Consider the following 20,214-nt stretch of genomic DNA (forward strand, 5'->3'; position numbering starts at 1 on the left):
ATCTAGACTTTTGAAAAATCAATTACATAAACACAGGATGCAGAGGTCTGACTTGTCCTCATTCAGGTCAGGTCAATGACCTCATCCAGGTCATTGACTGGAGATGGGGTAACTATAGTCTCTGTATGACCTAGATGCAAACTGAGGAAGGGACAACATATGCAGCGGAAGGGCATGTTCCCACACTGTACCTGAGTAGAGAGCATGCTCAGGGGGCACACCATGCCCAGTGTTGGATGCCTCATGCTGACAAATGTTGATAAAATCCAGTGCATCCAGGAGTGGGTTGGCAAAATGGCAGGCAGCTGCAGGAAGGTAGGAGGAAAGACTCAGAGTTACTGCTTCCAACCTTTGAAGGTCTGCGGTGTAGCTGCAGGACAAAAAGATGAACTTGTTAGTGTCACTGTCCCTCCCTCTTTGCCCTGTGCCAGTGGATGTGCAGGACCCCTTCTTTTCTCTTCCATAGTTGACACGGACACTGGCCCTCAGTGTCCGAGGAGTTACGGATGAGACACGAGACAAATTCACATGGACTACCAAGTCCTATGGAGAAAAAGGGATGGCATGGCTACTCTCTCAAGGGAAGAGTGCCTCGGAGTGGCCTGGCCACTCTCTCAAGAGGAGGGCACTCTGACCCTTGCCTTGACAGGCTTTTATTGGGTTTGTTTTGTACAAGGATACAGGTAAAGCTCATTAATCACTATCAGGCAGTAAGAATCAAACATACAAAGAACTCTGAGGGCCTATGTTGAGTCAGGGTCAGATAGCAAAGAGCCATAAAACTTTGTGGAACAAACTCATTTATCAATTGGACGCTTATCATTTAATTGAGAACATTCTAAACAAAGCAGGTTTCACAGGATTTTACATATTCTTTCTTAGGTCTGATTGCCCTAGGGAACCCACCCTTTCCAGCACAGGGCAACACCCACCACCAGCATTGTTTCAGGCTTAATGCATTGTTTCAGGCTTAAGTCAGGCAGGGGAAGTAAGACAGCCAAGAGATTAGGAGACTTCTTGCAGACAGAATGAGGACTCAGGCTATGTTAAAGCTGAGGGGTGAGGGTCCATCACCTCTTTTTGCTATAGCTCCCCAAGTCCTTCCCTAGGGCCTCCCCGTGATCGTGCCTGTCTTAGGTCATTCCTCCCTTGAGGAATCTTACCTTTCATAGGCTAACTGATCAAGTATTGGGAGCCAGGCAGGGTAAAGTAAAAGGAGCAGAGAAGCACCCCTGCCAGGGAGATAAGCTTTGTCTCTGCAGTGGCTTATGGTCTGAATGTTGCTCACTCAGCCTTAGCCATAGAGGGGTTACAGCTTCTGAAACCAGGCAGGGCAGTTCCCAACACATAGTCCCATCATCTTTCCCAGCTGACAGTTTCTTTAGAAATGAGAAAATGAAAAGGAGGAGGAAATATGGGTTGTGGTGTCAAGGGACGCTCCTGGCTGGAGGTGTCTAAATTCTTTGTAGGGCCGTAGCCATATAGTAAGCTTCCAGATAAACATTCATTCTCCTTAGTAGGGATATTGCATGCTCTTTGCTGGGCAGGAGGAGAAGACAGATTAGTGTGCACAGATGAGATTTCTGGGATTTCAATACAGCAGCTTCTGTACTGCCTGTGGGAGTCCGACCTGGAGCCCACTGTGCAGGGAGTGAAGGTGACGTGCCTCCTGGAAGCTATCTATCCTAAAGCCGTAGGCAGAGCTAACGTTCCTTCTCTGGTCTCTAGACACTCCCTACCCACCTTTATTAGCATACTTCTCATAGTGCATTATGAGTGGGTGTGTGCAAGCAACTTCCTCACCACACCGTGGAGCTCCCTTCTGTTTATAGCTTGTCTTGGACCCATGCCATGCACAAAGTTGATGCTTAATAGTGAATGAGTGAATCTGTTGCAGTATAAATATGTGTTCTGTGTGCAAGTTGAAACACATACTCTAAATGTGTTTTCCTTGTTAAGGGTATAGACCCAGGGTGGAGGGCAGTGATACAGATTTATGTATGTCATATAGCAAGGAAAACCACAGGACAATGTGCTGATTTATGGTCAAGGCCAATATTTAAATAAAATCCTTGTGTTACTTATTTAGCCTTAATAAAAAAAAGTATATTTTAATGTTACAGCTGTAGACTTTCATACATCACAGGATTCTCATGGAGGCAAAAGTCTTTCTTCAGAGATATGAAGAAGCTTAGGTATCCAACATCACTCTCCATCTCTGAAATGCCTTATATCCTTCCAGGCATGTGCCTGTCTCCAGGATGAGTCTGCTTTCCCAGAGAGGTCAGGCACCAGGCCAGTGAGGAGGGGCCTGTCACTGGTGATGGCATTTCCTCCTGGGAAGAAAGAATGAAGCACAGTAATTAGTTACAGGCTTGTCAGGGAAGTAGAAAATGGCTGGTGAGAGCACTCTACCTTAGGCCCCATCCCCACCCCTATCTATTAGGCTGATGTCTTTTCGATTTCCTTCCCATGAGGTCAGCATTGTAAAAGCCCCACTCTTTCAGCACAAGCACATCCAACCATTCCTTGGGACTTAACATTCTAAGCAGATTTCTCTTTTCTTTCTTCCTGAATTAGAATCAATCGGCATGCTAGTAATGAAATTGTGTGTATTGCATTAGCTGTTGCTGTTGGCTTCCTTGCTGCTCAGGTGCCTCAGGCCCCTTCCCCTTCTGAAGGGCCCATGGTGCTGCTGGTCTGAGGTCTTTAAACTGACAGCTGTCCTGGTCCACCCCCTAGCTCACCCCATACAAGGGGGATACCAGCAGACAGAAAAGGGTTGAGTTTCTTCATTGGCAAGTCAGTGCAGTCCATTGGCAAATTACAGTATAGGATGACTCTGCTGATGTGAGGCCTGGGCTCAGGGCTCTGACTGTACCCCAGAGTGACCTAGGATCCTCCCAAGGCAGGCGTCAGAGAGAAGGCCAGTGTCATCACTGTGCCAGTGGCCAGCTTAGAGGTTTCTATTCTCCTCACTCTTCAGGCTTGGGAATTCTGTGCAAGGGAAGGACAGCAGAGCAGACTGCCTGCTCCACAAGCTGTTTGCATATCCTCCAGGCCAGAACCTCTGCCAGAACAAGTGGGAGGCACTCAGCTCAGGCTCTAGCTTGGGTGGGGCTCCCTAGAGTTGGGCTCCCTAGGGTAGGAGGTAACACAGGGAACATTCTGCCTAAGAGAAGCTGCCCTCAAAGAGACCACCTCGCAAAGTATAGCCCCTTTGCTGGTGGCTTCTAGAAGTCTCGGTGGCTTCTGGAGGCTTGTGGGACAGTCCTGGGCATTGTGTCCCTGTTCTCTTAAAGAGGTTCTGGGTAAGCGGTCTGGCAAATCTTTGGGCCGGACCCCTTAGATGAGCTGAGGGCATTTTAACTGTCAGTGATAATAGTCCCTTACATTTGTATTTACTTAATAATAGGTCACCAAAGGAAGCAGTTTTGCAAGCACAATTTCATTTGCTTTTAACAGCAGGATGGGTAGTATTACTATTTGCCCGTCTGTGCCAGTGGACTCCAGGGCTAGTGCTCTGGCCAGGATATGCAGCTGCCCCTTGCAGCCATCTGCTCTGAGGAAAGCTGGCCAGGGACTTGATTGGAAGTATTTTAGGTTCAGCAAATCTCATTTGCTCTGGAGCTAAATTTAAGCTTCCATCAGCAAAGTTATTATCATCACCAACATGTTTAAAGTATTTAAATATTTAAAGCTATGTCAGCTTCTCCTGCTGAACAGAGTCACCAAACATATAACCAAACACCTCCATTGTGGGGCCAGATGGTTGGTTTTTGCACAAGGAGTGTGGGCTGGGATGTTGTGCTGGAGCTCTTTTAGGGAAAGGAGGCATCCAGTTAGAGGGAATCAGCAGCTGGAACCTGCTTGGCTCTCAAGCTTTCAAAGGCCTTCTCATGGTCACCTTCCAAAGGCCATTCTGAAATGATTGAGCTACTGTGGGTCTGGGGCTGCAACTTTGCCATGAGTGGAAACACTGTTTGGTGGCAGAAAGTGAGGGGTGGGATAGATGTGAACAGGAGTGGCATGTCTAGTGGGCTGGGCTAGCCTGTGCACCTGTGTGAATGATGATTAGAAGGTGTTCACAAGGTGACCCCAGGCTTGTTGAAGGCTCTTCCCTGCCTCCTGGAAGAGCTTTCCACAGGTCTCACTGTCCTGGGCAGGCAGGTGAGAGAGAGCAGGGAGAAAGCGTGCTTCTGTGTTTCAAGGCCAGACCGTCTGAACCACAGGGCACAAGATCTGAGCAAAGGGGTAGTAAGATCATTATACCAGGTTTCTTCTTGAGGATGCTTACCAGGGGCTTCTGAGTATTTAACCAGGAGTTCTTAAATACTTAGGGGCATTGATAGGGTTCAGGGGTGGAAGCCTACAGAGTTGTATGCAAAATTGTGAATCTGTGTGTTTTGAGGTACAAAGTTGATAGCATGCCAGGTTGATAGTTTTCAAAGAAGACTCAAAAATATGAAGAACCTCTTACTATTCTGCCATGTAAGGCCCTCCCCAACCTTCCCAGGCCCATCTGTCCAGTGTATTTTATTGCCTTCCCCTGTAGCCTGGGGTTTGGGCCCAGAATTTAGGTGCAGCTTTCTCAATGTGTTGTGCTAGTTGAGGTTGCAGGACCTTTGTCTGTGCTGCTCTGTCTGCCTTTGCCTCCTTACCTACCTCCCTGACAAACTCGTACGCATCCTCCCAGACCCAGTTCAAGCCCTTGCTGATGACTCCACTCTGGGCAGAGCCAGTTGCCTTCCTTGAAGCCAGTATCAAACCTTGAACAGGTTTCCTGGGAGCATCTGTCACTTACTGTGTTGAAACAATTTATTTTTTGTCTATTTCACCCAGAAGAGCAGGTACGTCTTGAGGACAGGAGCATCCTATTCACTTCTGAATAAGCCTTTTTGTAAACCTTCAATAAAATGTATTTAATTGACCTAAACAAGCCCTTTTAACTATAAAGGCCACAACAGGTAGGTAGCAAGAAAGTACTGTTTGTTTTAAACTTGGAAATTGGAAAAATTGTAGCACTGCTGTTATTAGAAAGCCATGTCCCTTCCTCTGCTGGTGGTGTTTCCTTGGTTTTGTAACAGGGTAAGTTTGGGTTTCTAGCGGACAAAGGAAGGGGATGTTCTATGGGTCAGTGGGTCATCAGAACTCTGGGCCTAAAGTAGGGGAGAGAAGTCAGGGCTGAAAATGAAGGGTTGGAAATTATCACCAGAGGTGTCATCATGGAAGAATATTTGTGCTGTTTCACCAAGGGACTATAAAGAAAACTGAAGAACTGGGGGGGAAGAGAGTGAATCCGAAGCTTGCTGAGTGCAGCCCAGGTCTGCAGCATGGTGCCAGGTATGTTTGATGTTCACCACACCCTGTGCTGGATGGTTCCTGTTTTCTCTAATTTGGGATGGGGAATCTGAGGCAGAGAGGTTGTACAGTTGGTCCCAGGCCACACAGCTTGTTGGTGACCAGGTCAGAACTTGGGTCTACTGGCCCAGTTCTGAGGTCAGAGCATTGCTGTCTCCTATGGCTGTGTTGGGGGAGGTGTCTCAAAGTCAGAGGCGTGAGCAACCCAGAGAAGGTCTGGGCCTGGTGTGGTAAGGTGGCAGGACTGGTATCTCTTGTGCACTCTGGGGTTCTAGGTCTTCATCCACAGTCGAAAGGGAACAGCTGGAGTCATTGCTGAAAAGGGACTGTGAGCATTTTTGTGTGTTCTGTAGTCATATCAGAAATGGAACTCAGTTCACTCAAAACCACTCTATGTCTAGAGTTTAGAATGTTCTTCAGGCTGAAATGATATTAATTTAATTGAAGGTTATTTTTTAAGATAACTTTTTACTATAAAATGGTTATGTATGCTCATTGAAGAAGGTTTAAAAATATAGTTAGACAAGTGTCAGATGGGAATATTTCATAATAATTGGTATTTCTGTGAAGAAGCACTGTTCTAAAGGCTTTCAGACACTGTAATTCAGAGAAGTTAATTCACTTGGAAAAGTTCACACAGCCAGGAAATGACGCGATTATAATATGCAGTTTGACTCTAGGATCTTAACTCCCCTCTCTCTTGTCTGAAATAGCAATAGTGGTGAATTTTAAAAGACAGGAGTTGAATCTGTTTACTGGGTTTTACCTACTCAGGACTCCAGAAATCTGGATTATAATTTTTAGGTAGGGAATGCAAGTTTCAGGAATCTTTAGGTGACAACCCCTACAGTTTCTTACCTTGAGCTTTATGAAGACAGACAGAATTATTGAGGACCACTGAGCCACTTAATGATGAGAATGTTATTTAGTGACATTTCCTGTGTGCTTAAGGAGATGAGCAAAAGATGGAACAGTCTTCTTCCCTCCTCAGCAAGGGGAGTGGCTTTGGGCTGATTGCAGCCCTCTTCTGTGGGATCTGCTTTGTGGCCTGGTATTCCACAGTGTAACTGGGTACCCTTGGATTATCTCCTCAGTGGACCTGTGGCCAAGGACCAAGAGTCCTTGACCTTTGTAGGTTTATCAAAGTATTAACCTTGAGGCACAGCAGTTGTGTGTTTCTAGTGGGGTTACTTGGGTTGCATGCTCCGCAGGGGAACCAGTATTTAGAGGAAACAGAGGTTAGGGCAGGCAGGAACCTTCACTGAGAACCACCACTCATAACATTAGCTCTGCCACTGCTGTTTAATTGGTTCACCCCCAGTGGGTTTGCTTGTACATTTTCATGTCTTAACCTCAGGAAACATGGGCTAAAACTAAATCTGGTTGAGATAAATGATCAGGGGTATTTTCCAAGGAAGGAGCGGGGATAGGAAAAGAGTGAGCCATGTGAAAACAGACCAGTTTGGAATGATTCTCTTTGGAAGTCAAAGGATTTCTTAGTGTTCTGTGCCTGCCTGTTTCTTGTACCTACCGTTTCAAAAATAGCCTGACTCCTTTCCCCTAGAGATACACTCAGAGGAAGGGGACTACAGTGTGGATTGGAGCCCCACCTTGAGGAGGCTTAGCACAGCATATTCCTGTGGGTATCCTGCCACGTCGGGTAGGTACAGAGGACAATTGGTGTCCATGGCACATATGCATGCAGTGCATGGGGAGGGGCTTGAGACCTGCTGCCTGCCTCAGTTTTACTATTACCCTTGAGTGGTTTACTGTGTTGCTTAACCTTTCTGAGTCCACGATAAGCAACTGCCTCCACCTCCCAAAGTCTTCTTAAATCAGGAGAGATATCTTGGCTATGGGGGTCTCCTGAGGAGTGAGGGCTTCTTGCTCCACACCCCAGTCTGGAGCACCAGTGCTGCGAAGAGGAGTCCTAATGACACTTGGCTTTGCAAATCAGCAGGGACTCTGTACAGGTGAGTTGGATGGCTGCTATAGTACCAGGCATCCTCTTTTAAAGGCTTGAGCCTGCTCACAAGATCTTAGGATCTTCTTGCCCTTAGGTCCAGCAAAGGGGCAGGCAACTTGAAAAGAACCTGCTACTTAAGGAAAGGAACTGAATTGTCTGGCTTTAGGGCAAAGGCTGAGGGGTAGCTTTCTCTAGTAAAAAAGTGCTAGCAGGTACCATTCATTGTTCTTTTGCTGATCCCTAATCCTACCCACTCTGCAGGTCCAGGTGAGCACCAAATCTGAGACTCAGTTGGCCTGGCTAATGTAACTCACTCCACCCTGGCGCTTCCCAGAGACTGGCCCCACCTAACTTGCATGTGTGCCAGGAACTCTTTCAGCAGCTATTCCTGCTAATCTGCTAGTTTTGGCCTATGCTGCAGACATCTCTAAAATCTTTTAAAGACCCACAGACCTCAAACAAACAGTGGCTGCGTTCGCATTGCCTTGCACAACTTACTAATGTCAGCTGGCCTGAGTTCCCAGCATAACCTGTCCCAGGTACCACTAAGCTCAGCACAGGCAGCTAACAACCACACATCACTTTGTAGCTCCTACAAGGTGGCCCCTGGCTGGGCACAGGCAACAACTGACCTGGGCCTGAATTGGATCCCCTCCCAAAAAGCCCCAGAATGAACACACCTAGTGGCCAGCTCAGAGTCACACCAAAGCACCCAATTAGCTCCATAAATGTCACACCCACAGGTTGAACTCTTTGACATTGCTCTTACTAATGTTTTTTTTGGATATGTCTCTTTGGGCAAGGGAAACAAACAAAAAACTTCATCAAAGTTTGTGCACAGCAAGGAAAACCATTAATACAATAAAAAGATAGTCTAAGGAATGGGAGGTGAAATTTCCAATGATACATCCTATATAGGATTAAAATACAAAAGATATAAAGAACTTGTACAACTTAACACCAAAAACAAAAACAAAGAAAAAAACAAACAATCCCATTAAAAATTGGGCTGAGGACCTGAATAGGCATTTCTCAAGAGAACAGTCACATGGCCAATAGACTTAGAAAAAGGTGCTCAGTGTCATTAATTGTCAAATAAATTCATACAAAACCACAATGAGCTCTTACCTCACACCTGTCAGAATGGCTGTCCAGTGAACAACAGTTGTTGGTAAGAATGTGTAGAAATGGGAAACCTGGTGCACTGTGAGTGGGATTGTAAGTTGGTTCAGCAACTATGGAAAAACAGTATGGAGTTTCCTTAAAAAATTGAAAATAGAACTATTTAATACCATATGACCCAGCAATCCCACTTCTGGGTACTTAACCTGAAGAAATTTAAAACACTAATTTGAAAAGACATATGCACCCCTATGCTCACTGCAGCATTATTTACAATAGACAAAATATGGAAGAAACCTAAGTGTCCATCAATAGAGGATTAGATAAAGAGTGTGAGGTACACACATACATACAGTGGAATATTTTTTGGCTATAAAAAATGAAATCTTACCATTTGTGACATCATGGATGGACATAGATGGTATGCTAAGTGAAATAAGTCAAAGACAAATACTGTTATGGTTTTACTTAGATTGGAATCTAGAAAACAAGAAAAACAAGAAACAATCTCATGGATAAAGAAAACAGGCTGATGGTTGCCAGCTGGGAGGGTGGTTGGTGTGGTGGATGAAAAAGGTGAAGGAATTAGAAAGTATAGCTTGGCAGTGACAAAATAGTCCTGGGATATAGATTACAGGACATGGAATCTAGTCAACAATATTGTAATGACTATGTGTGGTACCAGGTGGGTACTAGTCTTATCAGGGGGAGCACTTCGTAAGTTATGAAATGTCTAACCACTATGCTGTACACCAGAAACTGATATGATTTTGAATGTCAACTACAATTGAAAAACAAACAAACAAACAAACTAGGGTTGGCCTGATACAGGACTAGCGAAAATATCGGTAGATTGTATGAGTTTTTGAGCCTAGAATATCATATCATTCATTATCAGAGACAGTTTATGCTCTAAAAGAGCTTTGGATAGTCAGCAGTAGCAACATTATTCTTTACCAGGAAAGTCTTGGCGATTCTCCTAGCATGTGCTACCATCTCTTTCAGTGTCAGGGTGGTGGGTCAGGTGCCAGTGTTGGATGGCAGCATCTCGACCTTGTGGCCGCTGCATGAGCTCCTGCCTGTTCTAGGTTTTGTTTTTCTCTTAAGTTTCTCTTCCCTCTCCTCAAAGTGGTGTGTAGCATAGTATCAAGGGGGAGGTCTGGCTTGCCTCTTCTTTTGTTTTCCCTGTGAGTGGGTTCAGGATGCCCCCGTACCTCTTTGTCCCTCCTTCCACATGTGAGCTGGGATTGGGGGGTGCGGTGAGGACAGCAGTAGGGGAGAGGGAAAGAGTTTGAGGCCTGCAGCCACACTGAAGTACAAGCATCCTGGAAGGGGCTCCATGGGAATCCACATGGTGGGGTGGTTTCTTCTGCTGCTTGAAAGACCTGAGAAGGCTCTCTGAAGCCCCAGACTGTGGGAGGGCTTTGTCCAGCAGAGCCCCCACCTGTTTCGATGAGAATAATTCTACCAAGACATGATCTGCTTGGGGAGGAAAGGTGGCTGAACTCTCAAAGGAGAAGGATTGTTGACCCTGTTCCTCAATGGGCTTTTATTGGGTTTAATTTGCATAGGAATACAGAGTATAAAGCTCATCAATCATTGTCAGGAAGTAAGGATCAAACAATAGATAACATTCAAAGAACTATGAGGGCTTATTCAGAGTCAGGGTCAGATAGCTGAAGGGCTATGAAACTTTGGGAAACAAACTCATTTTATGCCTGGACCCTTATCAGAAAATTGAGGGTATTAGCAAAGCAGGTTTCACAGGATTTTATGTATTCTTTCTTAGGCTTGGTTGCCCCAGAAACCCACCCTTTCCAGCATAGGGCTGCATCTGCCTCCAGCATTGTTTCAGGCTTAAGTCAGGTGGGGGATGAGAGCAGCCAAGAGATTAGGAGATTTTTTTACAGATAGAATGAGGACTCGGGCTACGACAAAGCCAAGGAATGAGGGTCTATCACTCCCTTTTTCTACAGCCCCACAAGTCCTTCCCTGATGGCCCCATCACAACTTTGCCTGTCTTGGGTCGTCCCTCCCTTGAGGAATCTTACCTGTCATTGGCTAACATTAATCTGCTTGGGGCCAAGCAGGGTGAAGTGAAGGGGGCAGAGGTGGCACCCCTGGCAGGAAGGTGGCACCCCTGGCTTTGTCTCCTTAGTGGCTTATGGTCCCAAGGTATTTTTACTCAGCCTTAGCCACAGGGGTTATAGCTTTTGAAACCAGGCAGGGCAGTTCCCAAAATCAGACCACAGGCTGCTGTCCAGGCCATTGACACTTGGGTCAAAGCACAGCTGTTACTGGGTTATCTACCCATTTTTACCATGACTTCATGCTTAACTCCTGTAAATGGAGCCCTGAAGTCCCAGAAAGCCCTTGTTTCTGGGTTTTTTCACTGGCTGGGATTCTGAATGCAAAGGCCAGTTAATGGCTTCCTGTTTGTTGATTACATCTAAGAGCTAGAATTTCTAGGTGGACCCAGAAGCTGCAGAGAGGCACTGGGAGCCTGGAGGACAAGTGACAGAATGACTGTGCTGCTGACCAGGCCATCAGAGGTCTTTTTTTTTTTCTCTCCAAGTCTGATTTGCATTGAGGTTGCTAAGACATCTTTCTACGTGGCTGTGCTTATGTATTCAATCTGCCCAACCTGCCCTCACAGACTTTCTTATGATTCCTTAGTAGAATTCGTGTTGGGGCTGAGGCTGCTACCAGACACGCACAGCCAGCATCATCACTCAGTTGACCTGCCTTTCCTGATCCACCCGCTTCTGGGCAGCTTCTTATGTGGCAAATGTAGAACTGAAAAGCATCTAACACCTAGGTGGTGAGGTGAGAAGAGGGGCAGAGAGAAGGTTTGATCTCTGCTTATTGCCCTTTTGGCCTCTTGGGAAAGCTGTGAGTGGCAAAAAGTCTGCAAGCTCTTTATCTCTGTCCCTGAATGCTCTGTCAGGAGAGGCCTTGAGGCTTCTTGTCACCATCCTCAGTATCAATGCCCCTGCCCACTGAAAATCTTGAGTAGGCTGGGACCTTAGTCTCAGAGAAACAAAAATTGAATTTGATGATTTAGGCAACAATGATGCTTATGCAAGTACTTCCCACTTGTCTACAGGTCATTCTTCCAGTGGATTATTTATAAATAGAAATATATTTTCAGGTGGGGTAGGCTTCATACTAACTTGGCTGTTTAACTTGTATGGAAGTAAATTATCAGATACTGAGAAGGGGTGGATCTAGGTGAATTTTTAAATGGATGAGAAGATACTGTAGAGCAGGGGCAGGTCTAGAAGAAGAAAAGACCATTTCACTGGGTTCACATAATAATGCAGCCAGGCTGAGTATTCATTCATTCATCCTTCTTTTTAGTCTCACACGTCATATTCAGTTTTTCAGTAAGCCTGTTTGTTCTACCCTCAAAATATACCCCAAATCTAACCACTTTTCACTGTATTCTAGCTACCATTGTTACAGAACAAACAAGGGGGGCCTGGTATGATATACTATTACTGAAAGAAGCCCCCAGGTCCGTTACGTCGCCGCCAGAGGAAAGACGTCTCTCAATGCCAGAGATTTGTGAAAAGGAAAGGAAATGTTTATTTAATGCTATACAAACTTAAAGTAGTGTCTTTATCAAAAATCCTAAAGTCCCTTAAAACACCCACAAACAGACACAGTCCTTCCTTCCTTCCCCCTTTGCCCAGTCCTGAGTACTGTATCTCAGGAAAGGAAAGAGAAATCCATGGCTCAGGCTGTCCTCTGGTTATTCCCAGTTAGTACTCCATCTTGACTGGGAGACCTCCCTGGGTTCCCAGCACCCTCAGCTGAATCGCCGGGATCTTTGCTAAAACCAGGTGGTGGTTCCCCCTTCTAAAGCTGTGGGGGTCCCCACTCTGGAAAAGGCACGTGGTCCTCTCTCCCAGGGCCACGGGAGTCCCCACTCTGTCAAGGCCTCATGGTTCTCCCTCTCAATGGCTGCCACCTCTGGGTTTAAATCCCCACGCCAGTCTTCCTCTGCAGCCCTATTTCCGACTCCTCCTACACTCAGCCACACTTGCCCTCAATCTGCTGTCTTCTCCAGCTTTTCTGGTCGCCATCATGGGTCTGGGCAGGTGTGACCCCATGTTATGGAGCCAATCTTCTCCGAGCTCCCACACAGGCGCTGTAACTCGGGGGACCTGCCCCCCAGTCCCATCTTGGGGGGGAAGCCCCTTTCCATCCCCTGGCCTTGAGCATGGCCACAGCTATTTAGCATATCTAAGTGACCAGCCAAAGGCTATAGGTATGTTAAATGACCATGCCATGGATTAGCTGCAAAGCTGCCCTGCATGTTCTTGCTCTGTGTGCCCCTTCCCCCGACTCACACCTGTGGGGGAAGGGGTGGAGACGTCTTAAAATCTCCTGGACACCTGAGTTCTGGACCCCATTTCAAATGCCTATTTGGGGTCCCCCCTCTTGGCTGCACCCTGTAACACCATCACTGTGGCCTGAACCACCATCCTCTCTTCAAACTCTCTGTTTCCTCTCTCCCCTCTTGCCCCACCCCCCACAATCTAGTCTTCACACCATGGCCAGAATAAACCTTTTAAAATGCAGGTCAGATCAAGCCACTTCACAGTGATAATGCAGAGAACATCCAGGAGGCAGCCCCTGCCCACCCTTCACCCCAGAACCCAGTCACTTTCTTTTACCTCCTGCCAACTCCACACAAAGCTGGAGATCAAGATTTCTTTGGCACTGTTTTCTCTTGGATCTGCATGGTTTCCTTTTGGCCCACCCACGTCTCTAAGCACCTGTATTCCCACTAACTTCCTCAACATCCTGGATAACATCTGGCTTTGGAGTTGGCTTGACCCTCTTTTTACCTGCTGCCTATACACACAAGAGGACACTTTTTCCTCTGCTGTACTCCATAGGTTTATAGTACAGTAATTCATTTCCTCTCCTTCATTAATTGTAAATGGCAGTCACATTCTACCACATTGTCAGTTTAGCTTGATGTTGAGGCCTCTGATTCTTCCTCTTTAGCCACTTTTTTCTCCTCCATCTTGCCACCCTTTCCTAGGTCCCCAGCCTCATGGGACATTCATTTCCTGGTATGAACTGACATCCCCCTTGAGCTGACCCCATCTAGGCCACCTCCTGCCACAGAAGGAACCAACCTCCCACTGCTGCTGCAGAGTTGGTCTGACTGAGGCTTAAATTATCCTGATTCTTGTGGAGCTGCTTAATGGCAGAATTTGGGGACTCGGGCAAGACTGTTTTTCTCTGTGGCTCTATCAGTGGTTTCTGGGCCACATATTATGACCACAGAGACCTCAGGGACTGGAAGGAGCCCTTGGAGGCCATTTCCATCCCTGGCCTCTCCCAGTGGCAAGCAATTTCTGAGCACCAGAGAAGGAACCCTCTCCCTGCCCAGTGCTCTCTCATTCAGCATGGCGTCCCTTCCATCTGCCTATAGTCTTCTGGCTGCAGCATCTAGTTCTACCCATCAGGGGAAAGAAAGCAATACATCTGCTGTTGGAATAGACTGCCTCTGGCGCTGTGCTCCTGCCATTGCCAGCCTCTTCCCCAGACTGCCTGTTTGCAGTTTCCCAGACTCTTTGCTGGCAGGGTGATGGGAGTACCAAGTCAAGACATCCAAATTAATTTTGCAAGTAAAATTTCATCAGTCAACCTATCAAGAGCTTCACTAAATCAAGACAATATTACATCTCATGTGTGCCCTGAGTCATTCATCATGTAAGTCAGCTCCTAAAATGCCAGCCAGGCTTAGACCAAAAAAGAGAAGTATTCCTGGTCCCCAGATTTGCCATGTGAGAGGATTCTCTCTGCTCTTTTGCTTATGATAATGTCAAGAAGGCATCATTGGTGGTACTCAATGTCAGGGTGAGATGGATCTGAAACCAAACCTCTGCTTTGAGATACTTGTTGTGCAAGTGTGTACAAGTTACCCAACTTCTCTGAGCCTCAGTTTTTTATGTATAAAATGGAAATGATATTTCCATTAGAGGGCTGTTATGAGGTTAAATGAGAATAGTCTACATGAAGTATCCGTATCATAATAAATGCTCTATAAATGTTAGTTCCTTTCCCACATGTGAAGTAAGTTAAAAACCTTATGTATGTTTTTGATTCACAACAAAAATGAGAAAATTAACAAGTGCATAGATTATATACAAGTAACAGTTAAATGTGTCTAGCTGATGTGGGAGGGAGATGGGCTCAAGGGACATTTCAGTGGGCTGTTTTCACCTTCCAGACATAGTATGGGGTTCATAGGTTGGTTTCTCCTTTGTGTCTTACTTTCTGGCTCTGGCCCCTGTTTGTGAGTGTTTGGTTTAGTGATGGTGATGCGCCCTTACTTTTCTGCTGGTTACTCTTGCTGTTACCTTTCCAGGCAGCAGCTGACTAGAGCCATTTACAGTATGGCAAAGGGAGATGGAAGAACCTTCTCTGTTATCATCTGACAACTAGAGAAATCTGGGAGTCGTGATGCCAGCTGACAACAGAGGCCCTCTTCGGGTGGGTGGAGCAATTCTGCTGTAAGCTTGGCATCCAGGGATCTGGAGAATTGAGGCTCTGGGTTCCCCAGGGCTGCTGTGGGAGGGTGGTGTAGACTCTGGAGCTCCCCCTGCCTGCTGCTGTGTGTGGATGAGGCATATGGGCACCAGCCCCCATGACAGTCACCCTCAATGCGAGACTTTTGTGCTGGGGCCTGAGCAGAGAGGGCCAAGCAGAGTCTTCTTGTCTAACAGGAGCTCCCGTCTGACTGACTGACTATGGTGCTTAATAATGATGTTAGTTACAGAACTAGCTCCTCAGGCACCAAAACTTTAAAAATGTATATGTATTTTGGCTATGTTCATTAAATATTTCCATGCTAATGGACATAAGAAAAGTATGACTAATGTGCATACTTTCTTAAACAGTATACTCAGAACACAATTTAATCATTTTTATTACTCAGGGTCATTGTTATAAATGTGCTAATGAATGGATACTCCAGAAGCTAGCAGGATGCCTGTTTCCCTTCCACACCAAGTGGTCCAAGACTGGTGACATTCCTGGGTTCTTTATTCACATTTTATGATTTTCTCCTCTTTCCCACTTTCGCTATTGCCTCTTCTTACTTTGCCAGCCTACCTGCCTCCCTGTTATGCATTTAGTATGAATAAACTCTTTCAGCAGTAGGCTTAGAATAGGGCCTGAGAGGATCTCTCTTGTTTGTTCTAAGGAATTTTATTTTTTTCTTTATCTCAGTGGATTGAGCCACTAGCTAGGTGGTCTTACTGTTCTGCCTGGTGTTGGTGCCACATTGTTTGCATATATGTGCAGGTTTCCAAATAGACTTACAGATTGTAGTAGATACGGGACCTGGCTTCACACCTGTTATGCTCTTCCCAGCATAGGGCTCCATGTATAGCAAAGACCCTACACATATGTACACATTGAATTTGTTCATGGACCTACCTAATGAGATGTGGAATTAAATTGAATATAGCACTAGAAAGAAAGGGAATATTTCCATCATGCAAACAAGAGAGAGAGTTTGGTAGTGGGTAAAAGTAGAACTGCAGTTCTAATTTCAGTTTCTCCATTTACTAGCTGGGTGATCTTACTCTGTGCCTCAGTTTCCTGGTCTCAAAAACAGAATGATTATAGTGGCTACCTCATAGGGTTGTGAGGGATAAATGAGATCCTGGATTTTAAAATTGCTTAGCACAGTGCCTGGCACATCATGTGTTCAATGATGTTAATAACAATAAAATAGTAATATAAAAAACTGCAGATGTTTGATTTGGTGCAGAAACAATGGGGATGGTTTGAGCTTCATGGGGGTTTTTCTGGGGTTGGACCTGGTCCTCTCTGCCCAGCATTTCAGCTTCCTCCACCCCTCTTCCCTGTCTCTGGAGGGTCTGTGTTTGGCCTCAGCTCTAGAAGGATATTAATGTAGAAGTGTTAAGTTGGAGATTTCCATGCTTTTGAATAATAGACATTTGGAAAAATAAATATTTCTGTCAAATGTGTCATGAATCTTAGCTGTTTAGAAGATGAGAAATTAAAATTGCAAACAGGCTAGGTAGGAAGCAGGCTGTACAGCCCCTGGTGTGTGGTCTCAGGTGAGGGTGGGTGGAGCAAAGGGCTCCCAGTGGCCGCAGCTTTGGAGTAAGAGTAGGAGCAGGCCCTGGGCTAAGGGCTGACAGGAGAGGGTTGGTTTCTGCAGGCCAGCATCTCAGCAGACTTTGAAGTTCTGAAGGATTTGATGGAGGTTTCTCTCTTTGTGTTCTAGATCTGCATCAGGGCCACTCCTGCTGGGCTTCATGCCCTCCTCTCTCTTCTTTCCCTCCTGCTAGCCCACTAGCTAGGCCTTTCTTTTCTCCCTCTGCGTCAGAGGGAGCATGTGGTGCTGTTGACAACAGCAGTCCTATTAGGTCCTTCTGCCACTGCAGAGCCACATGGGAAGGGTGGAGCCTATTCTGGGCCTCCCCAGAGTACCTTGTAGGCGTCCTCTGCCCCAGAGGGTCTCTGTAACATAGGAGGTTAAGCCCGGGGATCGCAACTATTCATTCAGATAAGCTGAAAAAATGACAAGGAGGACTGGATGGAGCAGACACAGTCTTTATTACTCACATGACAGGGAGCACCCACAGCAATAGGTCAGCGAAGCAGGACCTCTCCTCCCTGAGCCCGAGACTTGTTTTAAGGGTTTCCAGATGAAGGGGGCATGTGTTCTGCCTCAGAAATATAAAAGGTCAAGAGGCAGTCAGTCACAGGACAGGAAGCTACCCCCAAAAGGAGATAAGGAAGGAATTAGAATCCATTTCCAAAGCAATGCACATTCTTCTGGCCAGGGGTCCTCTGGCCAGACTTCCATTATGGGGTTTGAAAGCGCCATGGCTAGCACAACCCCGCACATATAGAAAGTATATATATATATGAGACATATCTATATATGAGATGCTTTCTATATATGAGAAATATATATATATATATATATATATATATATATATCTCATATATAGAAAGTGTCTCCCAGACTACACAGAGGGCAGCACATGTGTCCCCAGCAAAGAGGAGATTTGGGTAAGGTCTTTTTACATACATATGATTCTGTCTTTCATCCCTACTACTCCTTCTCCCCTAAGCACCAAGGTGACCCAGAGACATACAACCACCCTCAGCTTCATCTGTGTTTCTGTTTCCTGCCTTCTCACCAATTCCTGAATCAGGACTTGACTCTCGGCTATTACACTGTACACATTTGATGATGGTCTGGGTGAATCTGTCACTCGTTCTTTGTGACCCACTTGGAAATGGCTTCCCACAAATGAATTCTTACCTGGGGAGAACAGCCAGGGGTGATGAAGAGACTCAGAACTATGTCTTATTCATCCTTTTATGCATGTATTTACTCAGCAATTATTAGTAATTGTTTAGAATGTGTCACATGTGTTAGAAACAGAGAAAATACAAATAATAAAGAGAAGAATCCATTTCAAATAGTGTTGGGCATTGTGCTGATCCTTTAAACATATTAATTAATTTGACCCTAACAGCCTTAAGATACAATTATTATCAATTTAAATAAGGTAACTGTGATTCAGAGAAATTAAGTGATCTTGCCTGATGGGAGAGCTGAGAATTAAACCCACACCTGACTTTTAAATCACTTTTGAAATCACTTTTATTCACTAGCCAATAAGCCTTATTGAAAAGTCAACAGGCCTTGCCCCTAGAAGCTCACAGTCTGGTAAGAGAGCAGATGAGTATATCTGAGGGGTGAACTCAGCTGAGGATGAATGGCAAGGAGCCATAGAATTCTTCTAGGACACAGGTGGCAAACACAAGGCCTGATAACCTGAACTGAATCAAGAAGGATGACAGCCAGGTGTAGAAAGGGATTTAGGGTATTGTGAAGCTGGGAAAGAGCTTCAATAAACACAACGAAGCAAGTAAGGACTTGTGTCTGGGTAACAACAGCAAGTAGGCTGGAGCCAAGGTGCAAGAGGAGAGTTGGCAGAGGTCACATCATGAGGGACCTTGTCCATCTGGCTAAAGGCTGCATGGATCCACTGCAGGGATTTATACAAAAGGAAACAAGATGGATCTTCTGGGTGGCTAGATAGGATACAGAAAAACCACAAAGGAGACATAAATGTGGAATGTGTGGTCTTAAGCTAAGCTAAGCTTAAGCGAGGCTTGAGCTTGAGCTTGAGCTTAAGCTAAGGTCTGGAAGTGGACAAATTTGAGAAATTCTTCAATCAACAGGACTCAGTGATGATGAGACCTGATGGTGTCATGTGTGGAGGAGGGAGGAGCAAGGCCTGGGGGATCAGAATAGGCAACCAGTCCCCAAATATGTGTGGTCCACTTGCTTAGTGGCAGTGAGTCCCTCACCATGGACACTGGTCCTGTTCTGGCCTTATATGGATGAAGTAAATGCATTATGACCAATGGGCTATAGGATGCATGACACTATTGAGATGTCAGTGAAATAGACAGGGACCCAGTTGGCCCAGGTGCCAGGAACTGGGCTGGGGAAGTGTGTTTCCCCACCTCATCCTTTCTTCATACAAAACCTCTTTTTTGCCAATTATAAGGGAGTAGACTCTGTCTTAGACATATGGACAGTCAGTAGCTAGTACTGGCCTCTCTTTTACTGTATGCTCCAGGAATTACTCCAGCAAGCATTGCTTTTGGACCTTGCTTCTCCTAGGTTACTAGCATATGGCCATTTGGAAGACAACTGCCCCTCAGCCTAGCTTCAGAAGACCTCCAGGATCCTTTAGGTGGAAGAGAACTTCCAGGCTCCCCAGACCCCAGCTTCTCTGGACTCTGGAGATCAGCTTCTGGGGCCTGGATGAAATTTGTGGCCAAGGTGAGGCCTGTAAAAGGAGATGAGACAATTCCTGTATTTTTAGGTTGTGAGGAGGAAAGTGGGGTGGACAGGCAGCCTTACTTCCTGGGGTGAAATGTGAACTTTTAAAAACTGATGGCCAAAAGCTGTGCTCAGTCTTGGGCCAAACTAAGTCAAGGGCTTGGAGAAAGAAAGAGCAGTGTCTTGATGCTATGAGTGGGATGGGTGGGCTTTGTTCACCTTCCAGCTGGCTTCCTCCCTCACCTTAGTGGACCCAAGCACTCTGGAACTCCGTTCTTTCATTTTCTTACTTCCATGGAAATTAGGTGTGGTATTTCCCTTATTCAGCCCTGAATTCCTTTCCGTCCTTCCTGGAGCTTCAAAAAAGTCCCCCTCTTGTTCCAACACAGAGTTCATGAATCCTCACCCACTTTTTCTCTCACTGTTTGTGCTAGTTCTTGCACCTACCACACCTGGGGTGATTATGTCTTTCAGGTATTCCATGAGCATAGCCCCCATCCATTTGAATTACGGGCTGACTTGCAGGGCCTGACATATTTTCTCTTCATTTGGACTAGATGCCCCAGGGGTGTCTCGTGCATTTAGCACACATTCCCAGAGAACTTTTTAAAGCCTGGGGGTTGGGGGTAGATAGTAAGAGAATGCCTGTAGTGGGAAAGTTGGTATGGGAGAGGTGATGTCCAGAGGAATGGATTGTTGGCCTGAGGAGGGGCCCCAGTGCCTAGCATTCTGTTGGTGGAGGGACAGCCTGGATGCCCCCTACCCGGCACCAAGGTGCACTACGCCTTTACTCTAGCAACTCCCACTGCTCAGATTGTACCAGGCAGCAACCCTTTGTTATGGCAAAATGCCCTCACTGGAGGGTCTGCCTTTCAAAGCAACCAGCTGCCAC

The 20,214-nt window shown here is 46.0% G+C and overlaps 1 protein-coding gene across 1 annotated transcript in view; it reads left to right on the top strand.

Moving 5' to 3' along the window:
• GRIK4 (glutamate ionotropic receptor kainate type subunit 4) overlaps positions 1 to 20,214 on the top strand; it is a 508,786-nt gene that overhangs the window by 27,207 nt on the left and 461,365 nt on the right. The window lies entirely within an intron of this gene.

The sequence above is a fragment of the Phyllostomus hastatus genome, unplaced genomic scaffold, assembly GCF_019186645.2.
Source record: "Phyllostomus hastatus isolate PE091 unplaced genomic scaffold, TTU_PhHast_1.1 phas_scaffold_193, whole genome shotgun sequence".
NCBI classification, from domain to species: domain Eukaryota; kingdom Metazoa; phylum Chordata; class Mammalia; order Chiroptera; family Phyllostomidae; genus Phyllostomus; species Phyllostomus hastatus.